At 38.2% G+C, this 25,296-nt stretch overlaps 1 pseudogene across 1 annotated transcript; it reads right to left on the bottom strand.

The window, feature by feature from the left end:
- Nucleotides 1–679: 679 nt before the first annotated feature.
- LOC308611185 (inorganic pyrophosphatase 2, mitochondrial-like) lies at nucleotides 680–1,611 on the bottom strand (annotated as a pseudogene). The gene has a single exon. The product of its transcript is annotated as an inorganic pyrophosphatase 2, mitochondrial-like (transcript).
- Nucleotides 1,612–25,296: the final 23,685 nt, after the last annotated feature.

A 25,296-nucleotide genomic window follows, 5' to 3' on the forward strand; every position in this document is an offset into this window, starting at 1 on the left:
TTCATTTGTTGTTTTTTTAGAATCCACACATAATAGAAATCATACATTATATCTTTTTGTCTTTCTCTGTGACTTATTTCACTTTGCACAATACACTCTGGGTCCATCCATGTTGTTGCAAGTGGCAGAATTTCATTCTTTTTTTATGTCTGAGTAATATTCCATTGTATATATATATATATATATATATACATATATATATATATATATATATATATATATGTACACCACATTTTTAGTCATTCATCTGTTGATGGGCACTTGGGTGCTTCCATATCTTGGCTATTATAAATAGGGCTGCTGTGAACATTGGGGTGCATGTATCTTTTCAAATTAGTGCTTTCATTTTTTTCCAGATATATACCCAGGAGTGAGATTTCTGGATCATGTGGTAGTTCTGTTTCTAGTTTTTTGAGGAACCTCCATACTGTTTTCTATAGTGGCCTCACCAATTTACATTCCCACCAACAGTGCATGAGGGTTCCTTTTTCTTTCTTTTTTTCACATCCTTGCAAACACTTGTCATTTGTTGTCTTTTTTTTTCAAAAATTTCAATTTTTTTTACACATTGCATATCAAAAAGTTTGAAAAAAAAAGTTTCAACAGGAAGTTAGCAAATTCTCATAGATCTGCCTGTTTCTAGCACTTGGGGGAGATGGGATTCTTGTAGTTCTTAGAGACTGGAATCCTGATGGCAGAACTTCAAATGTTCTCATCACTTGCCAAGGAAGTGCCATACTTGATCTTCTTCATTACTTCCTTTATTCAGTGAAAATGACACTGATTCAACTAATGATCTAGCTTCCTCTTGAGAACAATGGAAAGGGCTATCACATACCTGCACATTTGTCCAATTTATAGCCCCTCCATCACACTTCTCCATAAGCAATGCTTTGCAACATTCATGAGTAGATTTAATAACTTTAAGAGCAAAAGCCTTGTTCTTGAATTCTCCATTAAAAGCTAACTGGTTTTCCAGTTTTCCCTCTGGTATCTTATAAAATCTAAACCAATTAAGCGTAGCTTCTAAGTAACCAGGTTTGTACTTCTTAACATCTTCAATATCATGAAACTTTGAGGCTTCAAGATCATTCACATTGATAGCAATTAATTTCCAGTCTGTTTCACCCTGATCAATAAGAGCCAGAATTCCAGGGATCTTCACATGAACAACATCTCCACAAGAAAGAACCTTTGAGCGTATCTCACAAACATCAATAGGATTATTATCTCCACAGCAGTCTGTGCTCTTATCTTTTCGATGGGGATCTTCCCAAGTCTGAGGGAGGGCACCATAATTCCATATATAACCCTTGTGAGGAAAGATAATTGCCACATAGGGAAGCTTGCCATCCTTTACATCTTGTTTAATGGGATTCAATGACTCCTCTGTGGCAATCTCCATTTTAGCATTTGTCCACGGAGGTACTTCTACAACCATATTAAACAAATTCTCATATTCATCATTTCGTGCTCTCTTTGTAGGAATGCCATTTTCCTCTTCAGAGGAATATCATGAAAGGGGAAATGTAGTGACCAGCTACATTCTTGAAAAAGAGGTGGTAACCAGGAGTGGGGCTGGCTGTGCTCCTCTGTGTGGTACAGGGCCATGGTGCAACACAGCCAGGACCCTGAGCTCGCTCCCTGTGGCAGGTGGGCGGCAGTGGCGGCGGTGGTGGTGGCAGGGGGGGCGCCAACGCTCCAGGCCCAGCTGGTCTGTTGTCTGTTTGATAATAACTATTCTTACATGTGTGAGGTGAGATCTCATCGTGGTTTTGATTTGTATTTCCCTGATGATTAGTGATGTTAAGCATCTTTTCGTGTGCCTGCTGGCCATTTTCTTTGGAAAAATATCAGTTCAGTTCCTCTGCCCATTTTTTAATTGGATTGTTTGTTTTTTTGACATTAAGTTATATGACTTCTTTGTGTACTTTGATATTAACTCCTTATTGGATACATTGTTTGCAGATTTCTTCTCCCATTCTACCCGTGGCCTTTTTGTTTTGTTGGTAGTTTTCTTTGCTGTACTTTTTAGTTTGATGCAGTCCCATTTGTTTATTTGCTTTTGTTTCCTTTGCTTGTTTGTTTTTTAAGTCAAACCTTACCTTCTCACATTTCCCCCTATTTCTATAAGTAGCAACATCCTTCTTTGAGTTTCTGAGGTCAAAAATTTTTCAGTGGGCTTCCCTGGTGGTGCAGTGGTTGGGAGTCCACCTGCCAATGCAGGGGACCGCGGGTTCGTGCCCCGGTCCAGGAGGATCCCACATGCCGCGGAGTGGCTGGGCCCGTGAGCCATGGTCGCTGAGCCTGCGTGTCCGGAGCCTGTGCTCCCCAGCGGGAGAGGCCACAACAGTGAGAGGCCCGTGTGTCGCAAAAAAAAAAAAAAAAAAAAAAAAATTTGCAGTTAGCTTTGACTTTTTTCTCACTCTCATACCCATAATTGTTCCATCATTAAATCTTTTATAGTATATTCAGATCTGTCTAATGCTCTCTACCTGCTTCCTACTCAGTCTTAGTGATTCAAGCTACCATCATCTCTTGCCTAAATTCTTCTGGTAGCCTCCGAATTGTCTTCCTGCTTCCATGTTTGCCTTACCATCTGTTCTCCACCTTGAAGCCAGACGGATATTTTAAAAACATACATTATATCATTTTACTTCTCTGCTCAAAACTTCCAGGAGCTTCTCTCTTTAACTCAGAAAAAAGCCCAATGGCCTCTGCATACCTTACATTCAATCTAAGTTTTTTTCTGCTTCTTTGGCCTCATCTCCAGCATTCTTTCTTTTTCTTGTTCTACTCTAGCCGTACTACTGGCCTTCTTGCTGTTCTTTGAACATACTAAACATTTGCCTACCTCAGGGCCTTTGCAGTTATTATTCTCTCAGGCCGGAATGCTCTTTAATCTGATATTTTCTTGGCTTAAATCCTTCGGTTTTTTTCAGGTCTCTTGCTCAAATATCACCTTATCAGAAAAAGCTTTCCTGACTGCCCTAAGTAAAATTAACCTACCTCTCATGCTCCTTATCCCCCTTTCCTGTTTAATATTTTTCCATAGCACTTGTCACCATCTAACATATTTTTTATATAATTAACATTGTACTTTACATACCATCTATCTGAATAAATTATATATATTTAGTATAATGTATGTTGACTTATAGCCCCCACTAGACTCTAAAGTCCATGGAATCAGGGACTTTGATTTTTTTTATTATGTGTCCTCAGTGTTTGTAACAGTTTTTAAAATGTAGTTGGTGTTCCATTAATATTCGTGGGGTAAGTAAATAAATAAATTTACCTTATTAGAGAAAGAATTTACTTTGTTCAGATTCTAATAGTACCAGTCAAGTTAAGACATTTCCTGATGCTTTCTTCTCTCTTTGCCTAGTTCCATCCCTGATGGAAACAGAAGCAATTTTGTGTGCGGAGATGGGAGTTGGATGGGTTAAAGAATTCAAGGGAGGAACTAGAGAAAAAGAAGACCATACCCTTCTCCTCCACTTTAAGTGTCCCAGGTTGAAACTACTACCAGATGGCAGAGGGAAGAAGTTTTAACTTTAAATCAAGTTGGTGTTTTGATTAATAAACTGGACTAGACATTATTATTACTGAGCTAGATTATTCTTGGCACTAAACGTAACTTAAAAGAAGAGTGTCTAAGAAAATTATGGGACCTTTCCTTACCCAACATTTTCTTCAAAGGACAAGAGAAAAAAATGAATCTGCAGATTGGTTATAAAGGACCTAGTATAAAGGGAATGAATGAAGTTGTTGTTTGTTTGGTTTTTTTTTTGTTTGTTTGCATTCTATGGAGTTCTGCTTAATCAACATAATGGTTACCCTTGTATTGTGCTCTTTATCACAATGGTTAGTAATCTGTTGTTTACGTGTCTGTCTCCCTTACTAGACTATGAGTATAAGAAGAGAGGGCCAGTGTTTTATTAAGCCTGTTTATCCAAGACCCACCATGGTGCCTGAAACATAGCAACCATTTAGTGTTTGTTGAATAGCACCCTCCTCCCCCAGCCTCTCTTCTCACCTCAATTCACGAGTTACCTGCATACCAAAATACGTTGAGTATCAAAAATGCAATATTTGGCGATATAAAAGAGGCTGATTGCTTAGATATTTAGAGATTATACTGTATTCCAAGGTTTAGATCTGCTTACCACAATGAAAATTTAATATCACTCCATTCTATACTCTAAGGGAAAACCCTTTACTTCTGATGTATCACAGGGTTGCCTTTATTCTTCCTTTCTTGCTCAAGCTCTCAGCCACTTCATCTGTCTCCCCCGGCAGGGTATGAATGTGGCTTTTATGGAATCCAGTGTTTAGAATAAAAGCTGAAAATAATCCTCTTCTCTCCACATCTGGTATTGCTGTGATGCCTTTTAAAGGCAGAGCTTGAACCCTTATTATTTAAAAGTTTGAAAGTCAACATCTTCTGTATGCTTGTGGCAAATGCAAAAAAAATTGACGACTTTCTGAAAGACTGTGGAGAGAGCCTGTGTTTTAGTATAAAAACTACAGCATCATTGTCACTATGATCCAGAGGCGAAAAGTTATAAAACATTTTGGCTCAAAGAGATGCCACATGAGTTTAATAATTTTCATGTGGATAATCATTTTCCAAACAAACTGTAGCCATGACTTAATCCCTCCTAGAAAGACAGGAGTGTATCTTCAAACAAACTGCCTAAGCTGTTTGTTCACAGTTTGCTTTTTGATTCAGCAAGACGGATTATGAGGGGTAACACCCAGAGCTGTGACAGCTTTGGCTAAATCCCACCTGGCGTTCAGTTCGTTCTTTTCTCCTTGAAAAAGCTCCCCAAGTTCATAATTCTACAAAAGGCTCAATCAAAGTCATTGGAGGAGTGCCTTGGCTTAAGGATGGTGGTAGTGGCGGGGTTGGGGGGTGGTGTTGGGGGAGGGGTTTAATATGCCAAGTAAAAGATCCATTGTTATTGAAAAATTCTCCATTTGTTTTATTTACATAGTGAAAGCAACCCAAGTATGAATCCAATTTGAAAAATGCAGTACTTTGGCTGACTGTGAAGTAAAGTAAAAACATTTAAGTCCTATCCCACTGCTTTTAGTGAGTCTTTCCTGGTCAGTGACAGCCCAGTGACCGTTCTTGGGGCACAGTGCGGCTGCCTTTTTCCTGACCTCTAGACGTTGTTTCTTCCATGGCACTCATCCACAATCATATTATATATATAATACACATGTGAAACCTCCTCCATCATATTTATTAGCCAATCTCCTTTCTACTATGGTTACTATCACCTTTATTCCCCTCACCCTGGCTAAAAGTGTCAATAGGGAAGGAAAGAAAAATTTGGTAGTCTTTCATTGCATATGAGAGTTCCTGACAGAGGAGTTGCAAAATACAGGACTAAATGGCTACTAAGTATTTCTTTTTTCAGTTGTAGGATGCCGTGTTAGGTATCTCACAGTTCTTTAGTTCCTTGGTTAGAATAGGCAAGTTAGTGTTAATTGTTTATGGTCAGCAGCTGTCCACTTTGGGATATCAACATATTGGTCAGTCTTCATTACTCATGAAGTGGGTAGCAGATCAGTTGCCATTAATAATTAAAATGCTGACATTTAAGAATAAATTACTTTGGGCTTCCCAGGTGGTGCAGTGGTTGAGAGTCTGCCTGCCGATGCGGGGGACGTGGGTTCGTGCCCCGGTCCGGGAGGATCCCACATGCCACGGAGCGGCTGGGCCCGTGGGCCATGGCCGCTGAGCCTGCGCGTCCGGAGCCTGTACTCCGCAACCGGAGAGACCACGACAGTGAGAGGCCCGCGTATCGCAAAAAAAAAAAAAAAAAAAAAAAAAAAAGAATAAATTACTTTAAAAATGGAGCTAGGGGCTTCCCTGGTGGCACAGTGGTTGAGAGTGTGCCTGCTAATGCAGGGGACACGGGTTCGAGCCCTGGTCTGGGAGGATCCCACATGCCACGGAGCAACTAGGCCAGTGAGCCACAACTACTGAGCATGCGCGTCTGGAGCCTGTGCTCCGCAACAAGAGAGGCCGCGATAGTGAGAGGCCCGCGCACCGCGATGAAGAGTGGCCCCCGCTTGCCACAACTAGAGAAAGCCCTCGCACAGAAACGAAGACCCAACACAGCAAAAATAAATAAATTAATTAATAAACTCCTACCCCCAACATCTTCTTAAAAAAAAAAAGGGGGAGCTAAATCAAAACCATCCGTATTTACAGTAAAATCAGTTTATCTTTACTTGCATTGAAGCAGCAAAAGAAAGTGTAGAGTTAGCATGAAGAATTGTTGACAATGTCTATGGGAGTACTACATTCCTGGGAGGACAAAAGGTTAGGAAACACAAATCTTTGCTTCAAAGCCCTAGAAAGTAGAAGCAAGAGATGGCAAAATTAGATTGCCTTATACTCTTTGATCCCTTGTCATCATTCCCTGTATGGACAGTAATTTTGTACCTGATGCTACCTTCCTAAAGTCATTTTTGAGACTTGGTTTCTAACGTATAACTACTTAGCATGCATTTGATCCCATATGCTAACAAGAAAGGAAAACTATAAATCCAATCTTGCTTTGAGATTGAACTATGGATTTCAATTACTATATCAAACCTTATACCTGAATTGTTGTTAAGCGCCAACATTATTTGCATCTAACTTCCTCTTCCTTTATCTGCATACCTATCATGGAAGTGCTAAGCAGGAATACAGGGGCACAAGGGTTGTCAACCTATGGGAAAAGGAAATAAATTTTAGAAATTTGATGTTTGGTCCCTGGATCATTCAAGAGTGGCGGTCTGTTAAAATATTGATGTGTGCATATGGTGTCATCTCTTCAGATATCCTAGTAACAACCTATCTTTGAGACTCAGAACTTGAAGTTTAAGAAGAGCATGAATTGAGAATATGGCATTGTATTAGTCTTTTTCTCTCTTTCAATCTTTGATAGGTGTTGAGGACAATAAACTTGAAGGTTTTTTTGTACTTTGATTAAACAGTTTAATTATTGTATTGTTTTAATATTTTCTGTGGTTTCTGTGTTTTTCACATTTTGCACCATTATTTCAGGTCTTCTGGACCTGAGATTCAAGTACAAGTTGTTGAAATTATTACATTTTTAACAATATATTGGAATCTGACATAATCTTATTTATTATTTTATGTTCAGGTATTTGTTGATGTCAGTTAAAAATTATGGCCTTTATATACATTAATTTATTTGCAACATATTTAAATAAACATATTGAAAGCATCTTTATTTCTAGTATATAGAAACACATATTTTTTAGTTTATACATATGTAACACTTATTTTCAGTGTATGTGTAATAGTCACAAATATTTTCCAGTGGCATTTGAAATGAAATTTTAATTTTTCATTGTTTTTCTTTTAAATTGATCAGTATAACTGATTTCAGTATAATGAGCTTTCATCTTTTTGTGTATGAAATGAATGTTTTCTGCTTTTACCTGGTAATACACTTTTAGGGTAGCTAAGGTTTGGGGATGCAGCAGGGAGTTCCCAGAATGAAAGTGTTAACTCCCTGAAGAAACAGAACTCTGAAGAAATGTAGTGACAATTGTTTGGCACTAGCTAGCACAGGCAGGTTTTAACATGCAAATCCTGTTTTGTTGCTCTTGTTTTCCTGGTACCCAGAGAAAACCCAGATAATCATTGTCACTCCAACCACAACTGCTCAAAATGGACTCTTATTCAATAAAGAAAATAAAGACCCTTTTAAAATTGGTTTTTGAGGGTCTGAGTTCTGTAGGCTGAAAACAGGGGGAGGAAAACAAATATTTGTTAAGTGATGTGCCTGTGTCTAACATTAAACTAAATGATATGCGATACAAAACAAAAATGCTAATATTTCTATAAACAAGGACCTACAGATAAGATAGATAAAGCACATGTAGGAGTCAGTTTATAAACATGGCATTGTTTTCTACAGGGTTAACATTGTGCAAAATTTTGGGTCATGTACTCCTTGAAAATCTGTTTATAGAATAATACATAGTTACATAAAATTTGTAGGAATTTTACAGAGGAAGGAGGTCTAAGAACCCCTAGAATAGAAAACAGGACAGTAATTTTAGGTTGTTCTTTCTTCGTTATTTATTCAGAGGAATCCTAGATAAGGACATTACTACTCATATATTCTCTTACAGCACCATTTTTCTCATCTTAGATGTTCATGGTTATAAATTAACATTTCTTTGTGTGATTATTTGCTTAATGTCTGCATCCTTAACTTGACTGTAAGCTCCATGCTGGCAGAAATATCCTCAATCACTGTTTCACTTCCTGTGATGAGCACAGTTCCTGGTACGTAGTAATCACACAAATATTGGTTGAAAGAATTAACAACTGATTGCGGATTTGACATTAAATATACAAGTTAGAGAAGACAGCTAGAGTTACCTGTGCTGGAATTGTCAGGGTGAGTTTGCTGGAGGAGGCAGCACCAGTTCAACCCACATTTATTGAGCACTTACCGTGGGTAGGGCCTTGGGCTCTGCATGGGATGGGGGAGATATCTAGAGCTTATTTTTGCAAGGTGGGAAGTTTTGATGGTCACAGAGGCAGGGAAGAGGCATCTTGGGTGAGGGGAAATAGCAGGTTTAAAGAGTGGTGTGGAATAAGCACAGTGGATGAGAAAACTAGCATTGCTGGTGGATGTTGGATAATTGTAGAAAACACGGTGTGACAAGTTCTGAACTGTTTTGACCAAGATGTTGCCTTAGGTTGCCTTGGGTCTCCATAAGCAGACCTTGTGATGAGGATTCATGTGCAAGTGATTTCTTAGAGAAGTACTCCCAGGAGAAATGAGTCAGGGCGTGAAGGGAAGGGGAAGAAGCCAAATAAGTGTGTGTGTGTTTTTTAGGCAAAGTCCCAGTTTCAGCCTGATCCTGCCAGGGAGTTCTGAAGTGTAAATTACACCTCAGAATATGTCCAAATCCAGGCAAGGGAGCTAGGCTGTCACACTCCCACATTATTTGGGCATCAACTGCTGGTTATCCCAGGGGATGTAAACTCCCAGGCCCTCCCTGTTTTCTTTGCAGGAGCAGGGACAAAGTAGCTCTAGTAGCTCCAGGGCAGTCATTGGAAGAGAGTAGTATGTGCTGATAATTATTAAAAGCAAATCACCCCAAAGCCAAGGAATGGACACACAGAAAGGTCAGAAGGATGGTAAAGCCTCTGGGGAGAGCACCTGCAGTGACTGCCACAGGAGTTCTAGCTTGACTTAGTAAGCAATATAGATTCATCACAGTGGTTCCCAAATCTGGCTACACGTTAGAAACACCAGAGGAACTTTTAAAGAAAAATTCATGACTTGCTCTGACTCAGATGAATTAAATCAGAACCTCTTCAGGTAGAACTTTGGCATCAGTGCTTTTTTTAAAAAGCTCCTCCCTTGGAGTCAAAGGATTGACTGGATTACAGGCTCCAGGGCAAGGATGTGGCAGGATGTAAGTGTAAATAGTATTTTTAGGGAGATAAAGAGGCAGAATTTTATAGGCTGTATTCAGGGGAGAAAAAACTGGAGGAGGTAAAGTTTTAACAAAAGGTGATGACATGGACTGCGATGGTGGCAGAGAAAATGGAGATTAAAGGAACAAACTTGAGAGAAATTTTAAGGAAAAATCCAGGAGATTTAATAACTGATTGAATGTAAGAGATGGAGGAGTCAAAGATGGCTTGAAGATTTCCAGGCTGGGAGTCTGGCTTTGAAGCAATGTTCTTTGAAGTACTATGATGCTCAGACTGTGTGGAAAGTTATTTTAGCATAACCCTTTGACATTTTCTGGAGAAGGGAAGGTGCTTATTATTAATAAGGAAGCTTGTCTTCCTTATTATTCTTTGTTCACAAGTTAGACATTCTACTAACTCTTTTAGGCTAAAAGTGATTGTTTAGATCATATGATCCATAATATAATGAAAGTAAATATATCTTATGTGGCCTGAGAAATTTGTTCCCATGGAACTTGGAGCTTGGGTGTTCAGAAATGGTGTTCATAATTCTGTCATATTCTGCTAGTGTCAATATTCCAGTTGACAGAATTGGCACTGGTTACTTCTGCTATTAATACTGCTAAATATACAAGTTTATAGCCATCTATCTTTCCTTATATCTTAGTCATAAATTGTAACCCTTGATATAACTAGATATATCTTTATATATAACTATGGGCTGGAGTTATATATAACTGTGGGTTCCTTAGACCACGTGATGTCAGACTGACTTCTGGGAAGTATGTGGGCTGGAGATTGAGCTAAACCATGCAGGTAATATTCAATCAATCATGCCTGCATATTAAACCCCCATAAAAACTCTGGACGTGGACGTTTGGGTGAGCCTCCTTAGCTGGGAGTACTCTTAGAGTATTGTCATATATAGGTGCTGGAAGAGTAATGCATCTCTGAGGATGGTGAAAGCTTTGCATCTGGAACCCTTCCAGATTTTGCCCTATGCACGTTTTCCTTTGGTTGATTCTAACTTGTATCCTTTTGCTATAATAAAACTATAATGATAAGTCTAATGTTTTCCCAAGTCCTATGAGTTGTTCTAGTGAACCATCAAACCTGTGGTCATGAGAACTCCCCTGAATTTTTAGCTAGCTGGTCTGAAGTAAGGGTGTCCTTTTGGGAACACTGAACTTGTGCCTGGTGTCTGAAATGAGAGCAGTCTTGAGACTGTTCCCTCTGGTTTTTCACTTGGTGTCAGAAGTCTTGGGCATACTTGGCAGTCTGGAGGACTATGCCCTTAACCTTGAGTCTGACCAACTTCGGGTGATGGTCAAGCAGAGCACTGCATAGGATTGATATATAAACAGATAGGGAAGTTCTATTTCTGGAAATGTTAAACTAGGGATGTTAAGGAAAGATGTAGTTGTCTTGCCGGTAGTCATGTTGTCTACCATGTGGTGATAGCCTGCATGCAGAATGTAGCTAGGTAGAGTAATAGAATCATGAAATGCAGAAAGAAAGCTCTGATAATGTTGTTTGAGCCCACTGATTTCACTGTGCCAGACACCATATGTATCTATGACTTCCTGGTTCAGTAAGTCATTAAATTTCCTTTTCAATTAAACTAGTTTGAACTGGCCTCCACCACTGCAGTCTAAGAGTTTGCCAAACACTTGTTCTTGGGACCCAGTGCTTTTCCTAGAGGATCACAAACCTCCACATGTATTGCTGAGTGAAATTTTGATCAAGAATTTCCTTATTTTCATGAAACCCTGATAATCACTTAGAACTTCATTTCAAATGTACTTTAAACTTTTTTTTTTATTAAGGAAGAAGCATTATCCTTGTTAAAACATTTCATTAATAAGTGACCAAGTTTATCCTCTTGAATTATATTATCTAACTGTAGTTTTTGGTATGGAAATTGAGAATAAGGGGGAAATGTAGAGTCCAAAAGATTCTGGAAATACTTATACTTAAAAAAATTTCTTTGTCGAGCATATAACTAATAAAAGGAAATAACTAATAAAAATTTGATGTTTGGGTGCACAAACTTGGGTTTGGGAGCAAATTCTTTTGGATTAAAATTATATGATGTGTAAATTTCCATATACGGAAATTAACCTGTCTACAAATCTGTATAGAATTTATTCAAGGACAGATTATATGTACATATACACATTTAAAATAATTATTGAATTTTTCCTATTAGAAAGCAATAAATACTTATTTTAGAAAAGGGAAAAAATGTTCACTCGTTCAAGATATGTCTTTAGCACCTATAATATATGAGACATTCTCAAAAGATTGCAATGAACAAGACAAATGTATTTTTGCTCTCATGCAGATTAAATTTTGTGGTATAAAAGAAAATAGAATTATCCATAATCCTACTCTCTGAAAGAACAAGGTTAATATTTTAGTGTATTTCCAACATACATGCTTGAGTGGGGTGTGTGTGTGTGTGTGTGTGTGTGTAGTGCAATTGAAATAATATTCTGCATACAGTTTTGGATTCTGCTTTTTCCTTTAGCTTTTTTTTTTGTGTGTTGTACGCGGGCCTCTCACCGCCGCGGCCTCTCCCGTTGCGGAGCACAGGCTCCGGACGCGCAGGCTCAGCGGCCATGGCCCATGGGCCCAGCCGCTCCGCGGCACGTGGGATCCTCCCAGACCGGGGCACGAACCCACGTCCCCTGCATCGGCAGGCAGACCCTCAACCACTGCGCCACCAGGGAAGCCCTCCTTTAGCTTTTTATTTTTAATCTTACCTTTGGCTATTTAACATTCTTCCAAAACATTAGTTTTAATGGCTATTAATATTGTAAGTCATATTTATTTACCTTTAAAAAAATCTTTTTTTAAAATTACCACACTGTGATGAGTAAGTAGTTTTGTCCACATACTTTTGTCTAAACCATGCCTATTTCATTAAGATACATTCTTGAAATGAAATGAGTGGCTAAAAAGACAGGAATATTTTAGAGTTTCAATTTCATAAATCTGAATTTTTCCCTAGAAAGGGAGATTCCTGCCAAAGAAGAGTTAGAAAATGCTTATCTCATTTCACTTTTGCCATAGTTAAATATTGATGTACATTTCTTGCTAGCATTGTTTTACGCTTGTGTTTCTGTTCAAGGATGCTATTCTGCAGTATAAGTTCTAACTAGTTATTTCAGGCATATGGGAAATCAGTTATTTTCTTCTTTTTTAGTAAATTTATTTATTTTATTTATTAATTTTTGGCTGTGTTGGGTCTTCATTGCTGTGCACAGGCTTTCTCTAACGGCGAGTGGGGGCTACTCTTCGTTGTGATGTGTGGGCTTCTCATTGCGATGGCTTTTCTTGTTGGAGAGCACGGGCTCTAGGCGTGCGGGCTTCAGTAGTTGTGGCACACGAGCTCAGTAGTTGTGGCTCGTGGGCTCTAGAGCGCAGGGTCAGTAGTTGTGCCGCACGGGCTTAGCTGCTCCGCAGCATGTGGGATCTTCCCGGACCAGGGCTCGAACCTGTGTCCCCTGCATTGGCAGGCGGATTCTTAGCCACTGCACCACCAGGGCGCCACCAGGGAAGCCCATTCTCCAGCAATGGTCTTGGTATTGGAGCAACAATCAAGCTCACAAAACACAATAGGCTTCACCCAGCTTTAAGTCAATTTAGCATTAGGAAAAGATACAGATGGACAAGAGAACAGCATGCACAACAACAACATAGAAGAGAGTTTATGAGTTTTCAGGCACAGATTCCAATGTTCCAGTTACTTCACACTTGATATATGCATGGTGTTAAGAAATGGGGCTATGTGGTAGACCATCTCAACTTTTATATAGCTTATCAAGTAACCTCTTTAGGGATACAGGAGTAGAGTCCATTCTCCAGGGCTGCTGCATCTTATCAATATAGATTCCTCACTCTAATTTCAACAACGAGGTACAAGTGCTTGGTTTGTACAAATTCTTAGCTAGAGATTATTATTTATTTTGCAATCATTGTAGATCTACTCCTCACAATTCCTTGAGCTAGCAGTAGCCATCCATGAGGATAGAGGAAAGGAGCCAGCTGTTAACTCTTCCCTTTGATCCTGTATCTAGAATTTTTATTAAACATTCTTCGTAATTCTAAGACTTTTAGAGTTTATTATCTTGTATGTGTGTGTGTGTGTGTTGCAGGCAAATAGTTATTTCATGTACAGTTTATGAGAAAGGGTGTATACGTTAAGGCTATGGTCTCTGAAAGCAGTCTGCCTGGAGCAAATCCCAACTTCTGCCTTTACTTAAGTTACTTGCATTCCCCTTGCTTTACCTTTAAAATGAAGATAATAATAGCATTTATATCATAGAATTCCTTGATGGATTAAGTGAGATAATGTATGTAAGGCAGTTAATTCCTGGTACCTAATAACTGTATTAGATACTATTTTACATTCTTGCTCAATAGTTGTAGCTCTTGTTTTCTACTTAATGTCTCAATGCCAGGTTAGTTTCCATAACAATTTAAAATAGTGATCTCTGATAATAAGCATACTTGCTCCTAATTCTTGTAGAGAGCTCTTTAGTGCTCATTGTTAAATAAGTTCATTGTTAAGTTTAAAACATTTTTATTATTATTCCTTTTAACGATATAAGGTAAATATACTTGTTAGATTGTTTTCGGCTGCAAGTAAAAGAAACATCAACATAGTGATTAAACTATGTCACCATAAACACAAAACACTGCTTTCCTATCAATACTGTTCACTCCATACTTAGACAGGTTTCCCTCATGGTCTAATGATGGATTCCAGTGATAACACCATACATATTCACATTGAGCAAATGAGGGAAGTCAACTTCTTGTGATTCTCTTAAGAAATTTACTTTCCTAGTAAATTTAAGTTTATCTGTGAACTAATCATTGACTAGCAGGAAGAGCTTGGCCTAAATTAATCAGGATCTAAATTATTCAAGAAAGTTAGATGGTTACTTCCATGCCTTGACTATTGTAAACAGTGCTGCAGTGAACATTGGAAACAATCTAAATGTCCATCGATAGGTGAATGGGTAAAGAAGATGTGGTACATATAGACAATGGAATATTACTTAGTCATTAAAAAGAATGAAATAATGCCATTTGCAGCAACATGGATGGATTTGGAGATTATCATACTAAGTGAAGTAAGTCGGACAGAGAAAGACAAATATCATATGATATTGCTTATATGCAGAATCTAAAAAAATGATACAAATGAACTTATTTACAAAACAGAAGCAGACTCACAGACTTAGAGAATGAACTTACGGTTGCTAGGGGGGAAGGGTGTGGGGAGGAATAGATTGGGCATTTGAGATTGACATGCATACACTGCTATATTTAAAATAGATAACCAACAAGGACCTACTGTATAGCACAGGGAACTCTGCTCAATATTCTGTAATAACCTAAATGCAAAAATAATTTGAAAAAGGATAGATCCCTGTATATGTAAAAAACAAAACAAAACAAAACATAGCTGCTTTTGGTGATTGAGGATTGTGCCATGACAGCAGCTACTCTTGTTATGAATGTTAATATTAACCAGTAAAAAAAATTATAAGTAAAACTGGGAATGGGATCTCAGTGATGAGAAGAATATAAATGCCTTAGTCTTCACCTAGCTTCATAAGCCTTAGATACACATAAATGAGGACCTTTTCCTTCTTTAAACAAATATTTACTCAGCACTGCTATGTACTAGGCACTAGACTAGGCATTGAGGATAAAAAGAATAAGACTGGTTATTTTCCTGCCGTCACATAACTTGAAATTTCTCTGGAAAGACAGATGATTACACAAATAGAGTGTGATACGGCTCTGAATTTTGGGGGGATACCAGGGAATGTTTCTCAGAGGAAATGCCTTGTGAACTTATGTCTGAAAGATCAATGAGACTTGACTGGTAAAGTCCGAGGGGAGAGGGAGAAGGAACCAGGGCAGGGGAATAGGATGTATCAAGATGCAAAAGTAAGAGACAGCCCGGAACCTTAAAGGCACTGGAAAGAGTTTGGTGTGACAGTAGGACAGAGTTGGGTGGGGAGGGGCTGGAGGTGAAGAGTCTTGGAAGCCTTGTTAAGTTCTGACTTTGTCTGAAGAATCCTGGGAAAATTTACAACAGGTTTGAGCTGGGGCATGGCACAAATTGGGGAATTGGCATTTACAGAAGATTGTGGGGATTAAGAATGGATCCAAATTGGAGGCATTTGTAGTGGTCTAGGTGAGTGATAGTGATGGCATGTGTTAAGGATGGTGGCAGTCATGTTGGAGAGATGAACAGAATTGAAACATAATTCTTTTATTTACCATTAACCTGGTGCTTGATTAAGCAGTGAGAGAGAAGTCACAGATGGCTCCCATGTTTCTGACTTGGGTAACAGTGCTACCATTCAGCGACATAGAAACACTGGAGTACACAGCATTGAGAAGATGATGGATTTAATTTCTGCCATGTTGAGTTCAATGTTCTTAGATGCCTCTAAGCAGAGCTTTCCAGTCAGAAGTTGGCTATGGGGCTCCGGTTGTATATCTATATACATATATATATTAAGCAGCTTTATTGATATATAATTCATTTAAGATATAATCCTCCCATTTTGTGTGCATTTTCTTTATCCATTCATCCATCTGTGGACACTTAGGTTGTTTCCCTATCTTGGCTGTTCTAAATAATGCTTCAGTGAACATGGTGGTGTAAGTATCTTTTTGAGTTAGTGTTGTCATTTTCTTCAGATGAGTGCCCAGAAGTGGGATTGCTGGATCATATGGTAGTTTTATTTTAAATTTTTTGAGGAACCTTCATACTGTTTTCCATAGTGACTGCACTAATTTACGTTCCTATCAACAGTGCACAAGGCTCCCCTTTTCTCCACATCTTTGTCAACACTTATTATATCTTGCTGTTTTTTAAAATTGAGGTATAGTTGACATATAATATTCTATTCATTTCAGGTGTACAGCAGAGTGATTCAAAATTTTTATAAATTATACTCCATTTAAAGTTATTATAAAATATTGGCTATATTTCCTGTGCTGTACAATATATCCTTGTAGCTTATTTATTTTATGCACAGTATTGTTTGTACCTCTTAACCCCTACCCCTATCTTGCCCCTCCCCACCTCTCTCTCCCCACTGGTAACCACTAGTTTGTTCTCTATATCTGTGAGTCTGTTTCTTTTTTGTTTTATTCACTAGTTTGTTGGATATTTTAGGTTCCACATATAAGTGATATATACAATATTTGTCTTTCTCTTTCTGATGTATTTCACTAATCATAATATCACCCAGGTCCATCCATGTTGTTGCAAATGGCAAAATTTCATTCTTTTATTTTTTTATGACCAACTAATATTCCATTGCATGTATATATCATGTTTCTTTATACATTTATCTGTTGGTGAACACTGAGGTTGCTTTCATATCTTGGCTATTATAAATAATGCTGCTCTGAACATTGGGGTGTATGTGTCCTTTTGAATTAGTGTTTTTTGTTTTGTTCGGATATATACCCAGGAGTGGAATTGCTGGATCACTTGGTAGCTCCAGTTTTAGTTTTTTGAGGAATCGCCATACTGTTCTCCACAGTGGCTGCACCAATTTACATTTCCACCAACAGTGTGCAAGGGCTCCCTTTTCTCCACTCCCTTGCCAACATTTGTTATTTGTATGTGGTATTTTGAGTCATAGTCATTGTGACAGGTGTGAGGTGATATGTCATTTGCATTTCTCTGACAATTAGTGATGTTGAGCATCTTTTCATGTGCCTGTTGGCCATCCATATGTCTTCTTTAGAAAAATGTCTGTTGAAGCCTTCTGCCTATTTTTCAATCATGTTGTTTGGTTTTTTCATATTGAGTTGTATGAGCTGTTTATATATGTTGGATATTAATCACTTTTGGTCATATCATTTGGAACTATTGGATATTTTCTCCCATTCATGAGGTTGCCTTTTCTTTTTGGCAATGGTTTCCTTTGTTGTGCAAGAGCATTTACATTTAATTAGGACCCATTTTTAAATTTATGGTTTTTAAAACAATTTATTTTATTGATGTATAGTTAATTTACAATGTTCTGTTCATTTCTGCCGTACAACAAAGTGATTCAGTTATACACACACACGCACACACACACACACACACACACACATCCTTTTTCACATTCTTTTCCATTATGGTTTATCACAGGATATTGAATATAGTTCCCTCTACTATACAGTAGGACCTTGTTGTTTATCCGTTCTCTATAGAATAGTTTGCATCTGCTAATCCCAAACTCCCAATCCATCCCTCCCTCATCCCCCTCCCCCTTGGAGACCACTCACTTGTTTGTGAGTCTGTTTCTGTTTCACAGATAAGTTCATTTGTGTCACATTTTAGATTCCATATATAAGTGATATCATATGGTATTACACTTTTGTTTTCTTTGCCTTAGGACATAGATCCAAAAAACATTGTTATGATTTATATCAAAGTGTGTTCTATGTTTTCTTCCAGGATTTTTATGGTTTTCAGTCTTACATTTAGGTCTTTAATCCATTTTAAGTTTATTTTTGTATAATGTGTGAGAAATGTTCTAATTTCATTCTTTTCCATGTAGCTGTCCAGTTTTCCCAGTGCCGCTTATTGAAGAGACTGTCTTTTCTCCATTGTATATCCTTACTTCTTTTCTTGTAGATTGACTGTAAGTGCGCTGGTTTATTTCTTGGCTCTCTATTCTGTCCCATTGCTCTGTGAGGTTTTTTGTGTGCCAGTACCATGCTGTTTTGATTACTGTAGCTTTGCAATATAGTCCGAAGTCAGGGAGTGTGATACCTTCAGCTCTGTACTTCATCCTCAAGATAGTTTTGGCTATTTGGGGTCTTCCATACAAAATTTCAAATTATTTGTTGTAGTTCTGTGAAAAATGCCATTGGTATTATGATTGGTATTATGATAGAGGTTATATTGAATTTGTAGATTGCCTTGGGTCATTTTAACAGTATTAATTCTTTTATCCATGAATGTGGTATGTCTTTCCATTTGTTTGTGTGTTCTTCAATTTCTTTCATTACTTTCTTTTAGTTTTCATAGTACAGGTGTTTCACTTCCTTAGTTAGATTTATTCTTAGGTATTTTATTCTTTTTGACGTGATCGTAAATGGGCCCAGGGGTCCAAGACTTGGTGTTGGACTGTTGGTGAGTGGGGCTGCTTTCATGACACAGCTGGCTGCAGGGTCTGGCTTGTCCTGAAGCTTGTGCTGGCCTGCTGGTGAGTGGGGCCGAATCCCAGTATGGCTGGCTGAGGGACACAAAGTATCTCAGAGCTGGTGTTGGCCTTCAGGTGGGTGGGATCAGGTCCAGGTTGTCCTGAGGCTGGTGCCTCCCTACTGGTGGGTGAGGCTGTTCCTGAGGCTAGAGTCACCTTACTGGTGAGCAGGGCTGAGGACCAGGGTGTCTTAGGATTGGTGTCTGACCACTGGTGGGTGGAGCTGGGTCCTGAGATCTATGGATGCAGGGCCCTGAGTGTCCTGGGTCAAGTGTCTGCACAATTGTGTGTGGGGCCAAGTCCTGAGCCCTCTAGTGGACAGGGCTGTGTCCAGGTGTGGCTGTGGGCTCAGGATGTTTTAAAGGACCCTACCTGCTGGGGGTGGGGCTATGTTCCTGCCTGGCTAGTTGCTTGGCCTGCAGCACTCCAGTTCTGGTGTGTACAGACTGATGGGCTGGGGCGGGGCTCAGTCCTGAGGCTAATATGCTCGAGGGAGGATTCCAAAATGGCACTTGCCAGCACCAGTGTCCACGTGGTAGAAGGAGCTCACTAAAAATATCTGCTGCCAGTATCTGTGTCCCCAGGGTGAGCGCCAGTTACCTCCTGCGTCTTCATGAGACTCTCCAAGATCAGCTGGTTGGGTGGTTCTGAACCAGGTCCCTTTCAATTTACTGCTTCTGCCCTGGATCCTGGAGTATGTGCAATATTGTGTGTGCCCTTTAAGAGTGGAGTCTATTTCCCACAGCTTTCTGGGTCTTCTGAAAGTAAGCCCCACTGTCCTTCAAAGTCAAATGTTCTGGGGGCTTGTGTTCCTGATGCAGGACCCCCGGGCTGGGGAGCCCAATGTGGAGCTCAGACCCCTTGCTCCTTTGGGAGAACCTCTGCAGTTGTAATTATTCTCCCATTTGTGGGTTGCCCACCTGGGAGCATGGGTGACTCCACCCCTTCTACCTGTCTTGTTGTGGTTCCTTCTTTATATCTTTAGTTGTAGAAGAACTTTTCTGGTAGATTCCAGTCTTTCTCATCAATAGTTACTCTGTAAATAGTTGTAATTTTGGTGTCCCTGTGAGAGAAGAGCTCAGGGTTTTCCTACTCTACCATCTCCTTTCACACCCACCAACCACTAATTTAATATCTATCTTTTTATATTTGCCTGTTCTAGACCTTTCATATAAATGGAATCATACAATGTGTAGGCCTTTGTGACTGGCTTTTTTTACTTAGCATGTTTTGAATGGTTTGCTATTTTTAAAAATTAGATTTTGTATCTTTTTAATGTTAATTTCATAAGATTAATTGGTTCACTTGGCATCTTAAAATATTTGTGTATAATTTCTACAAGGGGATCACTGATTGCTTAGACATTTCAAATAATTTACAGTAAAATCATCTGGTTTTGCAGTAATTTTCTTTTTTCTTGTTGTTTGTTTATTTATTTAGTTATTGTATTATTAGTCATTCATTTTATACACATCAGTGTATACATGTCAGCCCCAATCTCCCAATTCATCACACCACAACCCCCACCCGCCGCTGCTTTCCACCCTTGGTGTCCATACGTTTTTTCTCTACTGCTGTGTCTCAATTTCTGCTCTGAAAACCGGTTCATCTATACCATTTTCTAGGTTCCATATATATGCGTTAATATACAATACTTGTTTTTGTCTTTCTGACTTACTTCGCTCTGTATGACAGTCTCTAGATGCATCCACGTCTCTACAAATGACCCAATTTCATTCCTTTTTATGGCTGAGTAATACTGCGTTGTATATATGTACCATACCTTCTTTATCCATTTGTCGTCGATGGGCATTTATGTTGTTTCCGTGACCTGGCTATTGTAAATAGTGCTGCAATGAACATTGTGGTGCATGTGTCTTTTTGAATTATGATTTGCTTTGGGTATATGCCCAGTAGTGGGATTGCTGGGTCATATGGTCATTCTATTTTAAGTTCTGTAAGGAACCTCCATACTGTTCTCCACAGCGGCTGTATCAATTTACATTCCCACCAACAGTGCAAGAGGGTTCCCTTTTCTCCACACCCGCTCCAACATTTGTTGTTTGTAGATTTTCTGATGATTTCCATTCTAACTGGTGTGAGGTGATACCTCATTGTAGTTTTGATTTGCATTTCTCTAATAATTAGTGATGTTGAGCAGCTTTTCATGTGCTTCTTGGCCATCTGTATGTCTTCTTTGGAGAAATGTCTATTTAGGTCTTCTGCCCATTTTTGGATTGGGTTTTTTTTTTAATATTGAGCTGCATGAGCTGTTTATATATTTTGGAGATTAATCCTTTGTCTGTTAATTTGTTTGAGAATATTTTTCCCATTCTGAGGGTTGTCTTTTTGTCTTGCTTATGGTTTCCTTTGCTGTGCAAAAGCTTTTAAGTTTCATTAGGTCCCATTTGTTTATTTTTGTTTTTATTTCCATTACTGTAGGAGGTGGATTAAAAAAGATCTTGCTGTGATTTATGTCAAAGAGTGTTCTTCCTATGTTTTCCTATAAGAGTTTTATAGTGTCTAGATCTTCCATGTATATACTTTGCCAAGTTTGACCCAGTGATAATATCTTGCAAAACTATAGTACAGTACCACAACCAGGGTATTGACATTGATACACTCAATATACATTTTCACTCAATATATCATTTTCATCACCACGAGAATCTCTCAGGTTGCCCTTTTATATACATACCCACTTCCATCTCGCTCAGCACTGTTAACTCTTAGCAACTACTATAATTTCTGTAATTTTGTCATTTCAAGACTGTTATATAAATGGAGTCATATAATATGTAACCTTTTGGGATTGACTTTTTTTTTTCACTCATCTTAATTCTATGGAGATTCATCCAAAATGTTGTATCAGTAGTTTGATCCTTTTTATTGCTGAGTAGTATTCCATGGTAAATAAACCACAGTTTGCTTATCTGTTCACCTTTTGAAAGACATTTGGGTTGTTTCCAGTTTTGAGCTATAAAGCTGCTATGAACATTTGTGTATAGGTTTTTGGGTGAACATAATCTTCATTTCTCTGGGATGAATCCCCAGGAATGCAATTGCTAGGTTGTATGGTAGTTGCATGTTATTTCTTTTTCAAAGTGTTTGTACCATTTTACGTTTCCACCGGCAATGCATTAGTCCACCTCCTCTGCATCCTTGTCAGCATTTGATGTTGTCACTATTTTCTCTGATGGTGTATAGTGATATCTCATTGTGATTTCAATTTTTATTTTTTGAGTGACTAATAATGTTGAACATCTTTTCATATGCTTATTTCACATGCTTATTAGCCATCTGTATATCTCTTTTGTGAAAAGTTTCTTCATGTCTTTTGCCCATGTTCTAATTGGATTATTTAATTTTTTATTGTTGAGTTTTCTGAGTTCTTTATATATTTTAGATACTACTTCTGTGTTACATATGTAGTTTGTAGATATTTTCATCCTATCTGTACCTTGTCTTTTTATCTTCTCAATAGGTTCTTTTGCAGAGGAAGAGTTTTTAAATTTTAATGGAAGTTCAACTTATTTTTTTTGTTATGGGTCATGCCCTTCGTGTCAAATGTGTGAACTCTTTGCCTATCTTTAGATTACAAAGACTCTCCTATTTTTATTCCTAAAAGTTTTATATATATTTAAATATTTTATGTACTTATCTATCTATCTATCTATTATTTATTTATTTATTTTGGTTGCACTGGGTCTTAGTTGTGGCATGTGGGCTTCTTTTTTTATAAATTTATTTATTTATTTTTATTTTTGGCTGCATTGGGTCTTTGTTGCTGCGCATGGGCTTTCTCTAGTTGTGGTAAGCAGGGACTACTCTTCATTGTGGCCTGCGGCCTTCTCATTGCGGTGGCTTCTCTTGTGGAGCATGGGCTCTAGGCGTGTGAGCTTCAGTTGTTGTGGCTCATGGGCTCTATAGCACAGGCTCAGTAGTTGTGGCGCATGGGCTTAGTTCCCGGACCAGGGCTTGAACCCGTGTCCCCTGCCTGCATTGGCAGGCAGATTCTTAACCACTGCGCCACCAGGTAAGTCCCAACATGTGGGCTTCTTAGTGGTGGCATGCAGCCTTCATAGTTGCAGCATGTGGATTCTTAGTTGTGGCATGCATGTGGGATCTAGTTCCCCGACCAGGGATCAAACCCAGGCCCCCTGCATTGGGAGCACGGAGTCTTACCCATTGGACCACCAGGGAAGTCCCTATTGTTGTATATTTTACATTTAAGTCTGTGATCCATTTTGAGTAAGTTTTATATAAGGTATGAGACTTACGTTAAGGTTCTGCTGTTTTGGTTTGTATGTTTTGTTTATGTTTTTTTACTCATGAATGTCCACTTGTTCCAGCACCATTTGTTGTTGAAAGGCTGTTTTTACTCCACTGAATTGTTCTTATACTTTGTCAAAATCAATTGGACATATTTGTGTGAGTTTACTTCTGTGTTCTCTATTCTGCGTCATTGATCTATGTGTTTCTTCCTCCATCAATGCCACACACAGTGTTGAGTGTTGTATATGGTTTTATATATATATATATATATATATATATATATATACACACACACACACATATATGTATGTACATACACATGTATGTATACATACATATATACAGTTGCTCTTTGAACAACACAAGTTTGAATTGTACTGGTCCATTTATACATGGGTTTTTTCACTAAATATGTACTACAGTACTACATGATCTGCAGATCTGAGAATGAAGAACCAAAAATACAGAGGGCTAACTGCAAATTATATGCAGATTTTCAACTGTATGGGGATCGACACCTTTAACCCCCACATTGTTTAAGGGTTAATTGTAAAAGTGTGTAACAAAATTTGCAATCAGGTAGACTGATCCCTACCACTTTTTTCTTCTTTTTCAAAATTATTTTAGCTATTCTAGTTCTTTTACCTTTGCATATATATTTCAGAATAATATTGTCTATAAGAAATCTTGCTGGGATTTTGATAGGAATTGTGTTACGCTAGTGCATCAAGTCAGAGAGAAATAACATCTTTACTAAAGTGAGCTTCCAGTCCATGAACATGTTATGTCTTTTCATTTCTTCAGATATTCTTTGAATTCTCTCATCAGTGTTTTCAGCATGCAAGTCCTGTATTTTTTCTTGAGAAACTGTAAGTAGAATTCTGCTTTTAATTTTGGGATTCACATACTAACTGCTCTTATGTAAAAATACCAAAAAATGTTTATTTTGAATCCTGTGACCTTGCTGAGCTCATTTATTCATTCTAGGAGTTTTCTTTTGGTTCATTGGGATTTTCTGTGTACACAATCATATCATCTGCAAATATAGATAATTTCTTTCTTTCTTTCTGATCTCTCTTCACTGTTTTTGCTTCCTGCACTGGTTGGAGTTTCCTTTACTATGTTGAGTAAGAGTGAGGTATGTGGATATCCTTCGCTCCTGATCTTAGTCTTTCACCATAAGTGTTATGTTAGTAGTTTTTGGTAGATGCTCTTTATCAAGTTAAGGAAGTTCCCTCATTTGTCTGTTTTTCTGAAGAGTTTTTTTGAAAACATGAATGGATGTGAATTTTGTCAAATGTTTTTCTGCATTGACTAATCTGATACTGTGATTTTTATTAGCCTGTTATAGATTTTAAAAATATTGAGCCAGGCTTTCATTCTTGGAATAATTTCCACTTAGTCATGAAGTACAGTTCTTTTTTTTTTTTCTTAACTGCTGAATTCTATTTGTTAATATTTTGTTAAGGATTTTTGCTCCTATGCTCATGAGGGGTATTGGTCTGTAGTCTTCTTTTTTGTGTGCTTGGTCTGTGTGGTTTTTTTTTTTTTTTTTTTTTTTTTTTTTGTGGTACGGTGGCCTCTCATTGTTGTGGCCTCTCCCGTTGCGGAGCACAGACTCCGGACGCGCAGGCTCAGCGGCCATGGCTCACGGGCCCAGCCGCTCCGCGGCATGTGGGATCTTCCCGGACCGGGGCACGAACCCGTGTCCCCTGCATAGGCAGGCGGACTCGCAACCACTGCGCCACCAGGGAAGCCCGGTCTGTGTGGTTTTGTATCAAAGTAATACTAGCTTCATAAAGTGAACTGAGAAGTGCTCTTTCCTCTGCTGTTTTCTGTAAAAGCTTGTGTAGAATTGGTATTAATTCTTCTTTACATGTTTTATTGAGTTCTCCAGAACAGTCATCTGGGCCTGGAGATTTCTTTTATGGAAATTTAAAAATTATAATTCAAGTTCCTTATTAGTTATAGGGTTATTCATCTAATATTTCATATTGAATAAGTTGTAATAATTTGTGATTTTTGAGCAACTGGTCCATGCATCTAAATTGTCATATTTATGTGTGTAGAGTTATTTATAGTATTTCCTTATTATCTGTTTGATATCTATAGGATATATACTTATGTCCTCTGTTTTGTTAATGATATTAAAATTTGTGTCATCTTTCTTTCTTTTCTTTATCATTCCTGTTAGTACATTGGCAATGTTATTGATCTTTTCAAAGGACCAGCTCTTCGTTTCACTGATCTTCTCTATTTTTTTTTCTGTTTTCTATTTCATTGATTTTTTGCTCTTATTTT

The sequence above is a fragment of the Mesoplodon bidens genome, assembly GCF_964165515.1.
Source record: "Mesoplodon bidens genome assembly, contig: HAP1_SCAFFOLD_429, whole genome shotgun sequence".
Lineage (NCBI taxonomy): Eukaryota > Metazoa > Chordata > Mammalia > Artiodactyla > Ziphiidae > Mesoplodon > Mesoplodon bidens.